Genomic DNA, 6,533 nt, shown 5'->3' on the forward strand with positions numbered 1-6,533 from the left:
GGTCGACGAAAGAGGGGGAGACCTTCAAGGAGATGGATTGATATGGTGGCTGCGATGATGGGATCAAGTATAGCAGGGATTGTGGGGCTGGCGCGGGATCAGGCAGTGTTTCGTTCTGCTGTGCATGGGGTCGCTATGAGTCGGAAATGACTCGACGGCACTTAACAACAATAACAACAAAAATAGATTGGGAAAAAATATTTGGCTATGACATATCTGACAAGGGACTTATCTCTAAAATTTATAGAAAACTTCAATACCTCAACTCCAAAACAACAAAAAATCCAATTCAAAAAATAGGCAAAGAACATGAGCAGGTACTTAGCTAAAGATATATCAGCGGCCAACAAACACATGAGGAAGTGCTCATGATCATCAGCAATCAGAGAGAGGCAAATCAAAACAATGAGATATCATCTCACCCTAGCAATAAGAGTAAATTTCAACAAGACAGAAAATAACAAATGCTGGCAAGGGTGTGGAGGGACTGGAACACTCATATACTGCTGGTTAGACTGTGAAATGGTATAGCCACTGTGGAAAATGGTACAGCCACTGCGGAAAATGGTATGGTGTTTCCTCGAAAAATAGAAAAAAGAAATACCATTTGATCCAGCAATTCCATTACCATAAATATATACTAAAGAGGTGAGATACAGTACATGAATAGACTTACACACACCAATTTTTATCACAGCACAATTCATATAGCAAAGAGATGGAAACAACCTAAGTGCCCATCAACAGATAAATGGATAACCAAACTATGATACATTCACACAATGGAATACTATACAACATTAAAGAATAAAGAATCCATGAATCACCTCACAGCATGAGTGAATTTGGAGGACATTATTCTGAGTAAAATAAGTCAGTCACAGAAGGATAAATATTGTATGAGTTCATTATTGTAAAAAGTCAAGGAAAGGTTTGTGTAGGGAAGGAAATTCACTTTGTTGGTTACTGGGGAAGAAGAGGGAAAATTTCTGAGTAGTTAAGAGTCACATATTGATTTGCGGAAGGGAAAGGCAATATAACAAAAGTGTGTGATGAGCACAATGACAATAGGGAAAAGGAGGACACAGAAACATGCACAAAAAATGCAGACAACAGAAGCAAATACTATTACACACACAATACTGCATTACCAGTGACAGCAAACTCTAGCTTTGTGTAAATTCATAGACAGGTGAGAAGATCAGGTTGGGGTAGGTGAACAGAAATACACCCAAGACCAGCCAAGGGTAGATTTAGCTGAAGATAGCCTGACATATGTACTTGTGCCACAAAATTATCCATATATATTATAGAAGTAACAGAGGACAGAATTGGAGTAGCTTTTCAGGGAAAACCAAACACCTTGAGGGACAGAATCATCAGGACTGTGGGCTCAGGACCACAGTCTTGGAGACATCATGCTCAATTGGAATAACATAATACATAAAAATCTTGTTCTACATCTTGCTTTGATGAGCAGCGATTGGAGTCTTAAAAGCTTTCAAGTGGCCATCTAAGATGCAACTATTGGTCTCTTCCCATCTAGAGCAAAGAAGAGTGAAGAAAATGAAAGTCATTTGTAAACAATTAGATATGATGGACCATAAGGACCTCAGACTTCATGACCCTGAGACCAGAAGAACTAAATGGTGCCCAGCTGCCAATGCCAACCACTCAGAAAGGGATCAAATTTGGAGATCCTGGATAGAGTGGGAAGAAAAATGTGAAACCAAACTCAACAACACAAAAATGATCAGAATACTGGTCTGATAGAGACTGGTGGAACCCCTGAGACAATGGCCCTGGGTTATCCTTTGGGCCTGGAAATGGACTCACTTCTGTGGATTAGCTCTCAGCCCAACAGCAGAAAGACCTACAAGCACAATACCTACCCCAGGGAGATGCATCCACCTACCCTCGGGAGATGCACCCCTTAGATCAATCAGCCATGAGACATCAGAAGGGCAGCAGTCACATAGAGGGAAAGCTGGACAGACAGGAATGCATAGATAAGAAGGGCACAGGGAGGGGTAGTCACAGGGAGGAGACGGGAGGACAGCTTTTTATGGTTGGGGATTGTATTCAGGGTTGTGAAACCAAATGTGCAGGAACTCTTGAGAGTTTCAAAAATGAATCTGTTTGTAAATTTGCACTCAAATCACAATAAAATTTTTTTAAAAATTCCTCACAGGTACTTGGAACTATAGACCATTAAAAATGGACTCAATAACAAGCTGAAAAAATAAAATGACAAAATAATACAGTGTTGTGGAAAGAAAGATTTCAGATCTGAAGAAACATGAAAGTCATAAACAGATTTACACACAATTCTTTATAAACAGCAAGGAGCTCAACAGATACTGCAAAAATATTAAATTGCTTCTATAGAAGGAACACTTGCTACTCACAGTAAGTGGTAGTGAAAAATGTGAAGCCATCAAAATAGCCAGAGAGTAGCGAGTACATATAGAAAACAGTCAAAGACAATCCAATTCAAAGACAGTTGGTGCAAACAAACAAGTGCAATAGAAAATTATCACAAGAAACAGCAAACACTGAGTCTAAAAATCAAGAGAGATCAGATTTCAGGAAAATCTGATCATGAATGCTTACCACTGGAACATATACTGGTGAAATTATTGAAATATATATATAGAAATTACCAGGTGTAATGGAATAGGAAGTGATGGACACTGAAGGAAATTGGAGAGTGTATTTGCATCTAAAGACATTGAAAAGAAAAATTCATATGTTGACCCAAATGAGACCTATTTTTCTCCACCACAGCTCACAAGTACTAAAGAACAGAGCATGTTTAGTACATCTAGAGAAGGCACATGGGGTTGGTCAAGCTTGAGGACTGAGGCTAGATGGGGAGAATGCTGTGTGAACTCCACCATAATCCCTTCCAATCTCTTGTACCATTTCCCTATGCCTCCATCCTGGCCTCTCAGTTCTTAAGCTTTTAAGAACCTGCACTAAAGACTCTCTATAGGGAACTTCCCTAGACTACTGTAGTTGCTTTGCCCTTTTGTGTAGAGAACTGGAAGTGCCAGGGAATATAGGTCCCACCAGGGAGGTTTTACTGTTGGGAAGTTATTGAAGCCCCACTGCCTTGCCTTGAATCTAAATAAACTCTGGGTGAAATTCACATCCAGATTGAAGTGAAGCTGGGCCTCCGCCTGGATCTCATACTTGCTTGGCTTCTTCCCTTTCCTATCCCTTTCTCCCAATTCCTTAATGCATTCTCCCAAGGGTGCTTCCTGAAGAAGTCACTTGCACAGGAGTCCCTGCTCATGGTTTGCTTCTGAGGAACCTGATTTAAAACATATGGGTACATCATTCTGGAGAGTGAGGTGAAATAAAGGTAGACAAGATGAGGCTGACCTTCAGGACTTTGAAGGTCAGGCAAAAGACTTGTTGCTTTTTATAGATATAAGAAGGTGCTCTTGTTGTGCAGTTGTTAAGGCATTTGGGTGCTAACCAAAAGGTAGGCAGTTCAAACCTACCAGCTGCTCCACAGGAGAAAGATGAGGCAATCTGCTTCCGTAAAGATTTAAAACCCTATAGGGCAGTTCTACTGTGTCCGGTAGGATTGCTATGACTCAAAATTAGATCAAAGGCAGTGAGTTTTGGTAAGATGTAAGGGATGCTTGTTTTGTTGAATGGTCAGTATTCTATAGTTGGACTGATTGCTGTGATTTATCCCTAAGTGACATGCCACTTCAATTCACATCACCTTGTTGGATATTCCCCTGGATAGCAGGTAGATATGCAAAACTCCTTGTCCAGTTTCTAGCCTCCAAGAACTTTTTGTTAAAGAAACATTTACTTTCATCTCCAAAGGAAATCATAAGCAAGGGCCCAATATGAAAGGACTCAAAGCAGACTAATATACTTGTACGAGTTCTGAGATGTTCCCATCACACTTCAAGGATACAAGAAGCATAAATATAATTTTGGACTGAGGTGAAATCTTCTGCCTTAATGTCTGAATATCTGGCATAACTAAATGGAAAAAAAATTATGGAAGTAAAATTCACATAACATTAACCACTATAAAGTGAACAAGTTCAGTGACATTAAGTAAATTCACAATGTTGTGCAAGTACTCCATCTATCTAGTTCCAAAACATTTTCATCTCGCAAAACAAAGTCTTGTATCCATTAAGCAGTTAGTCCCCATTTCCTCTTGCCTCCAGTCCTAGGAAAGCTTCAATCAGTTTTCTGCCTCTATGACTTTATCTATGCTGTATATGTCACGTAATTGGAATCATATGTCACTTTTTATGCCTGACTTCTTTTACTTACAATGTTTTTGAGTTTCATCCATGTTGTAGTGTGTGTCAGTACTTCATTACTTTTATGGATTAATAACCTTCTATTGTATACATAGGAGCTCTGCTAGCATAGTGCCTAATACGCTTGACTGCTAACAGAAGGCTTGTGGTTCAAACACATCAGCCACTCTTTAGGAAGGTTGGGCAATATACTTCCATAGTGATACTGCCTTGGAAAACCAAGGAGAGGTCACTATGAGTCGGGTCTGACTCGACGGCATATAACAACAACAACATTGTATACGTGTATGATATATGCTTATTCATTCATCTGCTGATTGTTATTTGGGCTATTTTTTTACCCATTGTGTATAGTGTTATGAATATTCATGTACAAGTGTCTGTTTGAGTACTTATTTTCACTATTATTAGATTTTGGGCTAGAAATGCTAGGTTGAATTGAAGAATTTTAAAGAGCAGTAAGGAGTGGTTTTTCTTTTTCTGTGTGTTTTCTTCTTTTTATTTCCCCCCTCTTTTTCCTTTTGTATCTGCCCCGGTGAAGGCACGAACCCCAATGAACTGACCCTTAGATCTGGTCCCCTCTGACATTTTCCCCATGCCTCTCACCAGAGGCTGATGGCCAGTTTTTCAACTTTCTGAATGGAAAAAGAGAACTTGTGGGGCAAATGCTGCCCAAAGACCATCATTCAATAATCTTTCATGTCCTCAGGGCCTGTTTCTCAGCCTTGGCTCTTGAATAAATGCCTATAGAGGCCAGGCCCATGATGTGGGGTCTCTAGAGTGGCTAGAAGCTCCATGAAAAGGGAAATAGCTGCTATAGCTGAGATGTGTAAAGTGAGGGCCCAAGGCAACTGGAAATTCTGAATGGTTTTTTCTTTGTCCAGGAAAAGAGAAAACACAGACTTCTGGGTGAACACTACTTGTTTTTAAAATTGGCTCAGAACTTTTTAAAGTTGGTAGAAGCCAAACAAAATAACTCTGCAGGCTGAACACATCTAGAGAATGAAATGTTAACCATTTCTTTTTGAAAGTGTGTGGTTAGCTGTTTTGTGTTTGAGGATCTCAAAGGAAGGTTACGAGGATGGACACAGAGAAGTTTATCTGAAAGAGCTGACAGGGGTACTATTTTGGTTCTTGAGTGCTGCTCTAACAGAAAATACCACAAGTGGATGACTTGAACAAATAGGGATTTATTCTCTTACAGTTTAGGAGGCTAGAAGTCTGAGGTCAAACTGCCACTTCTAGGGGCTGGGTGAAAGCCCCTTGACCTGGGGCTTTAGCTCTGCCTCTAGCTCCTGGCCTAGCAAAACTGGAAGCTTCTCCTAACTGAGATAGCTGGTGCCTGGTGAGGCTGAAAAACCAAAGATCGGCAAGTGAAATGGCACAGTCCCAAAATTATCAAGCCACACAGCAGGTCACTAGTTCAAGTCCAGAAACAGTCTCAAGATCAGCAGACAACATCGCAGGCCAATGAGATGAAGGCTCAGCCAAGTGCAGGATCCAACGTGCCAAAAAACTCAGAGACCTTTCTCACAGTGTCTTTGTATATACTGGAAGCAGACCACATCCCTAAGGCAGCTACTGAGCTGCTCGAAGTAGATTCCACAATGAAGTTGATTCCAAGCCTCATCATGGGGAATAAATACGTGCAGCTGCCCAGCCACTCAAAATCAGGCCCAGCCAACTTGACACACAACCGTAACTACCATAGGTACTTTTGGCAAGATTATGAACTAGGCAGACAAGTTATTGTCTCTACCAAAAAGACACAAGAAATGAAAACAGGCACAGATGATTCTGGAACCCTGAGTTTCAAATGAAAAGATAAAGAAGTAGATCAAACACCAACTAGAAGAAGAAATTGAATGAAAACAGTGAACAAAGAGACAATTGGAGCTGTGACTATCAACTGGCCTGACACAGCACAGCCATTTAGAATTTTTGCAAGCAGTGTTCTGATTGGGGCAGCAACCTGATAATTGGCTCTGCTTGCACAAGACTACATTTGCCCACACTGGTAGCTAAAGACAAGAATGGTGTAAACTTCTCCGTATTCCCCATGTTGTTGTTGTTGTTAAGTGCCGTCGAGTCGTTTCTGACCCATAGCGACCCCATGCACAGCAGAACGAAACACTGCCCGATCCTGTGCCAGCCCCACAATCCCTGCTATACTTGAGCCCATCATCGCAGCTACCGTATCAATCCATCTCCTTGAAGGCTTCCCCCTCTTTC

The sequence above is a fragment of the Orycteropus afer genome, unplaced genomic scaffold (assembly GCF_000298275.1).
Source record: "Orycteropus afer afer isolate SDZICR_OR568_19922 unplaced genomic scaffold, OryAfe1.0 scaffold00024, whole genome shotgun sequence".
NCBI classification, from domain to species: Eukaryota; Metazoa; Chordata; class Mammalia; order Tubulidentata; family Orycteropodidae; genus Orycteropus; species Orycteropus afer.